We start from the raw sequence: 11,910 nt of genomic DNA on the forward strand, positions 1-11,910 counted from the left end.
CGAACCCGTGTCCCCTGCATCGGCAGGCGGACTCTCAACCACTGCGCCACCAGGGAAGCCCTGCTATCTTTTTTCATTTTTTAACTTTTAACTTTCTCATGTTTTTAATGCTTTTGATCTATCTTACAAATAGTACATAGATGGATTTTGTTTTTAAAATCTAATCTGAAAACTTTGTTTTTTTAATTGGAAAATTTAGATCATTTATATTTATTTAATTTTTGATGTATTTAAACTTGTTTCTGTCTTCTTAATTTTAATTTCAGTAGAAAGATTAAAAATTAAAAATTCCTGTTTCTGTTATTGAGAAAATTTCATACCAATATCTTTTATATAGCTTTAGCATGCTTTCATATCCTCTGAACATATCTTCCCCATGTTAATATCCACAACAACAACAAAAATTCCAAGATGTGTGATCCCTTTCATTTTGTGTATTTCTTGCAGTTTCTTCTGGATTTGTTTTTTTCTTTTTTTTGAGTATCACATATTCAAAAAGTTTTAATGTGAGTCTTAGCATGGCTGATTTCCTCAAGCCTTGTATGTTGGAGAATATTTTTATTACATTCTCTTATTTGAATGACAACATTAACGGGAATGGAATTCTAGGTTCAAAGCACTTTTTCCAGTGCTTTAAAACTAATACTCTGTTATCTTTTTGCATTCAGCATTGTGGTTAACAAATGTGATTCTTCATCCTTTGTGTGATGTGCTCTTTTGGAGAGTTTTCAGAATTTTCTCTTTGAGTTTGGTGTTCTTAAATTTCATTCAAATGTGTGTAAGTGTTGGATTTTCCTTATCTCTCCTTTTGGAATGCTATGCACCCTTTCAATTTGAAGTTATTTGTCTTCTTTAATTTGGGGGAATTTGTCTCCATTAATTCTTAGAATATTTCCTTCTCTCCATTTCTATTTTATTTTATTTTATTTTTTCTATTCCATGACTCCTATCTTCTGGATGCTTCTACAAATTATATTTTTCATTTCTGAATCTTTCCCTATATTCTTTCTGGAGATATATATATCCTCATCTGGTTTTCCAACTCACTAATTTATTCTTCAGCTGTATTCATTTAACCATGTAGCAGACTTACTGTCTTATTTATTCCCATTATATAATTTTCATACCTTGTATTTCTTCCTATTTTTGTTTCATGTACCTTTGTTGTCATGAACAAGGAGAGAAACAGGGGAAGCCCAGGGAAAAGCCCCGAATAGGACACCCCCATTTGGTATCATCCAGCAAGCAACTCTTGAGACCAAGTCTTCCCCTTCAGATTGTGAGGGGGAAGCAGCTCTGGGAAGAGGAACTCACAGATTATCATTGACCAACCCTGGGTTGGGAGAGCAGGGAATGCAGAGGCTACTCAGCCTTCACTTGTGTTCAGAAACATTTTACTGGAACATGACTTCTGAACTGCTCCAGTTTTGCTCCTAAACCAGCAGTCTGGGCTATTACTATTACTTTCTAAAGGGGAGGGGGCAACTATTGATAGTCTCAAGGCAATGGTAGGGAAGAAGAGCAGAACTCAAGCTGCTTTTTCTACTTTATCCTCCTAGAGTGGCACCAGCTGCTGTCCCTGTCCCAGGCTGCAACACCCCTCTCCCACCTAACACTCATATATATAGCAGTCATTTTCCAGAGTTCTCATAGTTTTTCCTTTGTTTCCTGGATTTTGTGTTTCCTATCTCAATTGAGTTGACTCTGAAGGAGACAGGTGTGAATTCTCCATTGTGACATGTGTGGTGTGTGTGAATTCTCCATTGTGGCATGTGTGGTATGTGTGAATTCTCCATTGTGGCAGGAATTGGAACCTCAACAGAGCACTCTGCAACCATGCTCTATTAATCAGGCCAGAGAAAGGATATATGTATACTTAAGATTTATATGTATATATATAGAATAAGGAATTATCAGATACAGGGTATGTAAGGATATATGTTATATTAATATTTTATATATGTAATAAGGAATTATAAGATTTATATAAGTTAAAATAAAGTATAAATATGTCTTATTTATATAGGATACATTTACATATCTTATATAGTGTAAGATTTATCTAAATCTTATATAAAATATACATATATATGTATATATTTATATTTATTATAAGGAATTTTTATAAGATTTATTATAAAGAATTGGCTCATGTGATTATGGAGACTGGGAAGTCCAAAATCTTCAGGGTAGGTTGGTAAACTGGAGATCCAGGGGACCCAGGAGAGCCAGTGTTCCAGTTTGAGTCCAAAGGCAGTCTGCTGGAGAATTCTCTCTTGATCAGGGGGAGGTTGGTCTTTGTTCAATTCAGGCCTTCAACTGATTGGGTGAGGCTCACCCATATTATGGAGGGAAATCTGCTTACTCAAAGTCCACCAATTTAAATGTTAATCCCATCCAAAAACACTCTCACATCCAGAATAATTTTTTGGCCAAATATCTGGGCACCCCATGGCCCAGCCAAGTAGATACATAAAATCAAGCATTATACCTGTTATTGAAGGTATAGTCCAAGGAGCAGTGTTGGCCTTCCCCAGGAACTTTTTAGAAATGCAGAGTCTTGGGGCCCACCACAGAACCTACATTTTAAAAAAATGCCTGCACTTTAGCAAGACATAAATCTTCTCAGTTTATTGAGCCTGAGCTTCACATCTGTAAGATAAGGACTTTGGATTACATCAGAGATTCTCCTGGACATGCAAGGGCCTTTAAAAAAATATGAACACTATGTGGGCTCACCCCAGACCAGTTGAAACTGAATCTTTGGAGCATGCCACAAGCATCTGTATAGTATTTTAAAAAACTGTGTTGGTGATTTTGCTACCCGTTGAAGGTTGAGAACGTCTAGAGCAGTGTTTTGTAAAGTGAAATATGCACACAAATCACCTGGTGACCTTATGAAAATGCAGATTGTGGTTCATGGGATCATGAGGCTGGAGATTGCATTTCCAGCACGCTCCTGTCATACTGATGCTGCTGCTCTAGGACCACTCTTTGAGTCTGGAGATGCTAGACTGGATGGTGAGTGAGGTCCTGTGCAGTTCTGAACTGCTCTGATCCCTGCAGATTGGGAGGGCTTCACAGTTTCACCAAAGTGAGCTCCACCCAGGATGTGTCTTAGTATCTAACCAGCAAATAAGGCCTTGCCCTTTGTGGTTTCCAGCATCTTCTGAATTCCCCATGTCAAAAAATCAGATGTCTTCCTGTTGCTATTACCCACATGGAAGTGACTGTACTGTTCCTATGAAAAGGTTGGCTCTATACCCCATGACCAGGGTATAAGGCTCTAGAAGACAGCAATTATGCCCTCCACGGGGCTGGGGAGATTGAGAATGGTTATTTGGTATCAGACTAACCTCATGCGGAGACTGAGAAATTCAAGTCAATGGGAGACCAAACTCAAGATGTGTTCTGGACTTCCCTGGTGGTTCAGTGGGTAAGACTCAGTGCTCCCAATGCAGAGGGCCCAGGTTTGATCCCTGGTCAGGAAACTAGATCCCACATGCTGCAACTAAGGAGTCTGCATGCCACAACTAAGAGTTTGCATGCCACAATGAAGATCCCATGTGCTGCAACTAAAGACGTGGTGCAGCCTAAATAAATAAATAAAATACATATTAAAAAAAAAAAAGATGTGTTCTACCTGCAGCCTCAGGCTTGGCCCCTACTGCAGCTCCATTGAATCCACCCATTTCCTCAGCTGGAATAGCTTTTTCTCACTAGCTGTTTTCTCAGCCTTTAATTTAAAGCTCTGTTGTAAAACTTAACTAGAGCGCTCTGACCTGAGTTCTAGGTATTTTGTGTTTGCTCCTTCTCTAAATTGAGATGTCCTTCAGGGAAGCCACCACAGCCCTTTGCTTTCCTTCTGGCCCCTTCCACCATCCATCCCCAGTGGCAGCTGAGGTGGACCTCAGAAAGCCCAAATGAGCTCATATCACTCCCGTGCCTGGTGCCCTCCAATGGCTTTGCTTGATGCTTTGAGTAGAATCCATACTCATCACCATGGGGCCCTGGTGACCTTCCAAAGTCATTCGTTACCACTTTCCCCCTTGCTCGTCACACTCTGGCCATATTGGCCTCTCCCAGCACTCCAAGCTCACTCCTGCCTTGCCTGTCCCTTTTGCCCAGCACACTCTTCCCCAGATCTTCATGTGGCTGGCTGCCCCTTGTCATTCATTCCACAGCCCCTGTGTCACCTCTTTTGAAGAGCTTTATCAGACCACCCTTCTAAGTGGCCTTCCCCATCCCAGTATGTTTCTGTGCCCCATTACCCTGTTTTGGTGTCTTCATAGCATGTATGACCATTAGAATGATCTTATTTATGGATTTGTTTTCTTATCTACCGTCTGCACCATCCCCACTAGATTGTAAACTTCACAAGGGACTCTATGATTTAATCACCTTGTTCTCTCTAGTGCCTGAAACCTTGACATTCAGGAACAGGAGGTATTCAATTATTAACGGAATGAATCGTGACTCTTTCACTGAACTTAGCTCAGTTTGTTCATTTAACAAAGCTTTTTAAAATTATTATTTCAACCAAAATGTGGATATGATTTTGGGTGTTTTCCAGAAAAACTAGTTCATGGAGAAACGTTGCAAAAATAAGGCACATTTGACAGGAATAGTATGGGACTCAGTTGGATCCCATTTTCCATTTGTGGGGGCACATGTGGGGTCCTGAGTTATGGCATGTTTGCCTGTCTGACTTAAGGAGCTCATGCAAAGTTCAGAATAAGCTTTTGCTTGTACCCCGCACTCTAAATTCCTCTTTCGTGCCCAGTGGCAAGCTGGCAAGAAGCAGCTGATGAGGATGTGAGGCAGACAGGGTCAGTCCTGGAGCTCTGCCTTGCTTTGACACCCTAACACCTCTGGCAAGATAGCAGCTCTCAGCACCTGGCCCGGGGTCTCAGGGAAACCCTGGCACAGTAACCCAAAATGCCAGGCTGCTGCACAGGCAGGAAAGGCACCTTCAGTGAAGGAGGCTGGTGCTGACAGGGACATCAAAGTGAGCCAGGGGCCAGCTGGACATTGTGTCGCCACCAAAGTTTCAAGCCGCCCTCCGACATCGCTTGTCAGGGATTTTACCATTCTCCCAGGTCTGCGTGATTCCACCCAGCCCGCCTGGCAAGGTGGAAGGGCAATGAGGTGTTTCCCTGGTGCTGTAGCTTCACCAGGCTCCTGGGGTGGTCCCTGGGCTTCTCTAGGTGGTCTTGGGTAAGTGGAAATTGACATCCAAATCACAAGTCACACTGAATCTACTTTCTTTTTTTAAATTTTTATTTTATATTGGAGTATACTTGATTTACAATGTTGTGTTAGTTTCAGGTGTACAGCAAAGTGATTTAGTTATACATATACATATATCTATTCTTTTTCAGGTTCTTTTCCCATATACGTTATTATGGAATATTGAGTAGAGCTCCCTGTGCTATACAGTAGGTCCTTGTTGATTATCTATTTTATATTTAGTAGTATGTATATGTTAATCCCAACCTCCTAATTTATCCCTCTCCCGCACCTTTCCCCTTTGGAAACCATAAATTTGTTTTTGAAGTCTCTGAGTCTGTTTCTGTTTTGTAAATAAGTTCATTTGTATCTTTTTTTAGATTCCACATATAAGTGATATCATATGATATTTGTCTTTCTCTGTCTGACTTACTTCATTTAGTATGATAATCTCTAGTTGCATCCATGTTGCTGCAAATGGCATGATTTCATTCTTTTTTATGGCTGAGTAGTATCCCATTGTATATATATACCACATCTTTATCCATTCTTCTGTCAATAGACATTTAGGTTGCTTCCATGTCTTGGCTATTTTAAATAGTGCTGCAATGAACATTGGGATGCATGTATCTTTTTTAAATAACTTTATATACTTATTATTTATTTTTGGCTGCATTGGGTCTTCTTTGCTGCACGCAGGCTTTCTCTAGTTGTGGCGGGTGGGGGCTGTTCTTCGTTGCAGTACGCGAGCTTCTCATTGCGGTGGCTTCTCTTGTTGAGGAGCACGGGCTCTAGGTGCGCAGGCTTCAGTAGTTGTGGCACATGGGCTCAGTAGTTGTGGCTCACGGGCTCTAGAGAGCAGGCTCAGTAGTTGTGGTGTGCAGGCTTAGTTGCTCTGCAGCATGTGGGATCTTCCTGGACCAGGGCTTGAACCCGTGTCCCCTGCATTGGCAGGTGGATTCTTAACCACTGCGCCACCAGGGAAGCCTGCATGTATCTTTTCAAAGTATGGTTTTTCTCTGGATACATACTCAGGAGTGGGATTGCTGGATCATATGGTAGGTCTATTTTTAGTTTTTTAAGGAACTTTGAAACTACTTTCAAGGTGTTTTTCCCACTGGAGATGTAAATTTCCATTAAAAAATGCAATGTGAGCATGAAAACAGAGCCACAATCAAGGTTATTTGTCCAGAAAAAAATCCCTAAGCTATATTTTGTGTGTTGGGGAATAAAGGGGCATCAAAGGGTGAACAAAGGCAATTCAGGACTTCAGCATGTAGGTGGTTTTTGTGGTTTTGGCTTCACCAAAAGGTCCCAGAGATGGAGTGGATTGGGTGATAACTATGAGGGGTCTGGTGTGGATGACTGAATTTAATTCAGCTGAATTTAATTCAAGTAAGAACCACGTGCTTGCTCTGTGCCAGGTACTGTGGACAGGAGGCCTATCAGTTCTCGCCCTCTTGAACCTTATTATGCCACGGGAGATGCAAACAAATGTTACTCCCATAGCAGTGTGATGGCAGACAGAGGCAGCTGCCTCTTCCTCAGCAAGGCCCAGGGATTTAGAATCCCAAGCCTCAGTTCAAGTTCCTAACTCACCAACCTCTAGTTCTTTGACTTTGGGCCAATTATTTAATATTTTTAAGCCATAATATGAGGAAATTACATCTGCCCTGTCCACGTCATGGGTTGTTATGAGGATCTGATGAGATCATTTATTTGAAAGCCCTTTTGAACTCATAAGGAGAAATCTGAGTTGTTATTGAGACTACCAAGAACTCAGTTTTGGAGTTTTCAATGATAAACTCTTGCTGTTCACGGCCACATTGTGACATTCTCTGTTAGCAATGGGATGTGAAAATCTGAAGAAAGGTATAGAGATGCCCTGTCCAGTATGGGAGCCACTAGCCACAGGTGGCTGTTGAACACCTGAAATAGAGCTCGTCTGAACTGAGATGCACGCTAGGATGTGAACTTTGTAAAAAAAATTCAAAACAAAGAAAGAAAGAAAAGTTGTAAAATATTTCACTAATGATTTTTTAAAATATTGGTGACATGTTCCAATGATAATATTTTGGATATATTGGGTTAAAGAAAATATATTAGAATTTATTTAAAACATGGCCATTAGAAAATTTTAAATTACATGTATGGCTCACATTATATTTTCATTGGAAGTACAGCTCTAGAGATTCTCTTGGGAAATTTTCTTTTGTACACAGTACACATAAACATTCATATAATTTCAGAGGTATTGCACACCCCTTGAAATCCCAGCTATGGAACTCTAAAATGACTATTTTAAAGGTTGTTTTCCATTTACACTCAAAATACGCACAAAAAGTGTTCCTGTGCAATTAGATCACTTTAGTGAGAAGCATTACTGTGTTCCTCTAGGCAGGAAATGGCTTCATCATCATGATGATCAAAGAGGCTGCACGGAAGTCCCCCTGTAGAGTATGTACAGTGCACTCAGATCTAGATGGACAGAACTCTGCAGAGAGGCGGCTGAAGCATCACTACAGTTGTGTGGTTAGAGTGAAGACACGCCAGAGCTTCAGTAAGGAAGAGATTTTCCAAGTACCAAGTGAACAACCTCCGTTTCCTCCCACCTTCGAATCTTTTTCCCTCTCATGGAAAAAAGACAAAACAAAAAGAAAGACCCATCCTTTAGTTCTCTTTTATATTCCCTGGCTCACGAAATTCACCCCCAAATCTTTTGAGGTATCATCCATGCTGATTTTATCAGTTGAGGAAAGGAGGCTCAGAACAGCTCAGAAACTTGCCAGCGGTCATGTGGGTAGAAGGAGAACTGGAATGCACACTCTTTCCAGGGTCCGTCTGTTTCTGCCACTAGCTGCTGCCAGAGGAAGAGGGAGGAAAGTAGCAAGGGGGGAGTCAGAGGCAGACATTGGCCACACCCACCCCCTGACCTTTATTCTGAGAAGGAAGCCATGACGTTTGATGGTAAGAGAGGATCAACCACAGGCCAGGTCTAGGGGATTCCCTGTAGTTCTTGGGGAGCCATCTTTTCTTTTTTTGGCTTTATATTAATTTTGTTCTGTTTGTTCTTGTTTTTTTATTTTTTTAATTGAAGTACAGTTGATTTACAATGTTGTGTTAATGTCTGAGGTACAGGAAAGAGATTCAGTTATACATATATATACATTTTTTTTAATATTCTTTTCCATTATGGTTTATCATAGGATACTGAACATAGTTCTCTGTGCCGTACAGGGGAGCCATCTTTTCATGGCTTCCTTTCGGAGGAAAACTCCTGTTAGATGCGTTACAGCATAAACAAAAGACCAGTCTATAGAATTTACACAGCTTGGGTTAGTTGTGGTTCCCTGTCTAGAGAAGCCAGGGAAACAACCCATGTCCATCCACCAAAGATGGGCTTGGAATGCTGTCAACCCTTAAACACGACACTGCTGAGGGCTTCTGAGTTGGCTGTGATCTAGTGAAACGCTGGTGTCAGTCAACTCCTGGAAGAGTTTGCTGGCTGGCCTGGTCCCCAAGCAGAAGCAGCAGATCGCTGCCCAAGTTCTACAAGTGGGATGACCAGTGGCAATATAAAGGGCAAAGAGACAAGAGAGTCTTTCTTTCTGAGAATGTTTCCAGTGCAGTTAGGTTAGAAAATGATCCAGGGAAGATATAAACCAGCCCTTTCATTGAGCAAAATAAAATGCCTATCCATTTGGTAATCTGCGCAGTAGACGTCCCGGCCAGAATCTTGTTTTTAAAGGTTTTATTTAATTTGCACCACCGCCCCCAGCACTGCCCAGCATCAGGCTGGACAGGAAGAAAGGGGACAGTGGCCTGGCAGATGCTGCCACATGGTATGTCCTTGTAGAATAGCTTCCATGGCATTTGTATTAAATAACCACCGGAAAAAGGTGAAGTGTTGATGATAGGAGGTGTCTGCGTTTCCTGGGGTTTTGTTCCAGTTTTAATGAATATGGATAATTCATGGAACGTCTCAATTTTCAGAGCTGTGTTTTTTCATTAAACACTGTCACTCTTCACGGGGTAGGAACTAGACATTCCTGACACATGATTTGGCCGGTCTCAATCACAAGTGCTCCAAAATTGGCTTTCAGAAACCCATTCCAGATTTGGCCCAGACTGTCAAATCTTGTCCAAGCACCAGTTGGGAGAGGACTGGCCAGAGGGGCCTGATCAGAAGGCCATGCTCTAAAAAATATTTGCTGAGTCTCCCCAGGGAGTTCGGTTGAGGAGGGCAAGTGGTTTGCTCTTCAAATGACCTTTCGTTCCTTGGAAAAGAACACATGGAATGAAAGTGCACAAGGTGTTTCTGGTGTCCCCACAAGAGTTTCACACAAGTGAAGGCATCAAGGACCCTCCATGCATGGACCCTCCATGCATGGACCAAGTGAAGAATGTTTTGTCCCATCTCTAGGATACCTGTCCTCATCAGCTAATTTAACTACAGTACAGCTGGTGGCACCTGTCAAATGAAAATGAAATGCCTTTAAGGTAAAAATGCATTATGTTCAAGGTTGGGGCTGTGTCTTCTTCTGAGTTGTGCCTCATCCAGCATTTCTCAAAACATGATCTTGAGACATTCCTGCATCAGAGCCAGGGGATCTGTTTCAATAGCAGATTTGGAGGCTCCTAATCACCAAATATGTGAGAGCGGGAGCCCCAAATTTGCATGGTACCAACCCCCAGGCAATCCTGATATACCCCAAAGTTTGTGAGCCACTGGATGTGAAAAGAATGAGATTGGTTTCTTTTTGAACTTATTTAATTGTATGTCTGTTGGAAGGAAAGTTTGAACCACAAAAAACAGGGATCACTCTAAGCCTGTGTTTTTGCTGACTGATAGGTGTGTCTTGTCCCTTCCCGGTTATGGGTCATCATCTGCCCAAGAACAGTATTTCTAAGAGGTTGTTTCTGTGTGTCTTCTGGAAAGAATTTGTCCTTCAATATATGTGATTGCAACATGTTGATAAAAGCAAGAGAAAAACAATATAACTGTTTTGTTGAGTTTCTCATTTTTCTGAAGCAAACAGTTTTTAAGTGATAAGAAAGCAATTCAGTGAAACTTACTGTTCACGAGTTTACATGACAGAATGGATATGTACTTGTGTATTCATATACTGATCCTTGCACACATGATCACCCAAGAGTCTGAGTTGCCTGGTCCTCAAAAAACATGCTTTTTCAAATTTATACCGTACCCAAATCTAGAAAGATGTTTGTTGCTTAAAGGACACTGATGTCAGATCAACGTAGCAAGAAGTCAAAAAGTGCATTGACCATTTCTGGAAAAATTTCGGTGGATCTGAATTGCTTATGTTAGGACAAATTTAGTTTTAATTTTAAACTATCTGGCTACCTTAGGCAAAGTCTATTACATTAGACAGCAATGAAAATGAATGGCAACCCCTCCCCACCAAAGTAACAAGTGGATCTTCAACCAAATAGTCCTTAATTACTGCAAAACCACTCTAGTTCTCTAAAATACCCCAAGCCATGGCACCTAGGGACCGGCCACATGAAGTCAATAAGACAAAATGAAGACGCCAACATTAAACCAAAGGTACGACATTTCTTCTTATGAACCGAGGACTCTTTTGGCCATCAAGGAAGCTCTTTGTAGTTTGTCTAGTTAACCTAGAAATACGGGGGTGGTGCTCCGACTCTTCCTAGTGAGAAAGAAGAATGTTGCCTCCTTCACTGTGTGAGACCATGGAGAGTCTTGCAAGTGTGTAGCCAACAAATTTGTTAGTTTCAGATGAGATACACTGAATGATTTTGCTGGGGTTGTTGATCCAGGAGGTCCTGTAAAGTCCAGCCATGCTTCTCTAGACCGTTCTCTCAGGTCCTCTTATTACTTGATCACAGTGATGGAGATCCACCTTGTTCAGCTCCCATGTTCCAATATACTCTAAGAGTTATGATATAAAATGAGGAGGACAGATGAAAAGTGATTTCAAAATGTATGTGTTTCCTTTTCTCCATCTGGATGAAAATGAAACAAATCAGGTCTTAAGGCATTGCAGAGTTTAATCAGGAAATGCGAATCCACTCAGTATTTTAAACAGAGGATATTTAATACAGGGAATTGGTTAAGCAGGTGATGAAAGTTCTGAGAAGTCAAAGGGCCAGTGAAGGAATCCAAAAGCAGGAGGCCACCAGTCCCCTAGGCTGGGGAATCAGAGGAAGGAGGGGTGGGTCATCCAGCACCCATGGTGGGCATGTCTGGTGGGAGCTGGAACCATGCCAGAGATTGCAGCAGCTGCTGAGACATCCCGTGAGGCAAAGAGAGGAGAGCGACTCCCTGGCTTCTCCCTTCTTTCTATTCCTCAATCTTTTTCTATTGCTGTCCTTCAGCCAGACTCACCAGGAAGCCTGGAAAACACAATCAGCAGGGGTTAGTTTCCATGTGATCAGCTCATGGGAAGGAGGAGGGATGGATTTAACCAGCACATCACCCCATTGGGAATACGGCAGGACTCACTCCTTGCTGTCAAATGTGGAATTCATTGAACTATGGAACTCTGGCCTATCATCTTTTTTTTTTTTTATGGTTCTTTTTTTTTTTAACATCTTTATTGGAGTATAATTGCTTTACGATAGTGTGTTAGTTTTTGCTTTATAACAAAGTGGCTCAGTTATACATATACATATGTTCCCATATCTCTTTCCTCT

The sequence above is a fragment of the Physeter macrocephalus genome, chromosome 8 (assembly GCF_002837175.3).
Source record: "Physeter macrocephalus isolate SW-GA chromosome 8, ASM283717v5, whole genome shotgun sequence".
NCBI lineage: Eukaryota > Metazoa > Chordata > Mammalia > Artiodactyla > Physeteridae > Physeter > Physeter macrocephalus.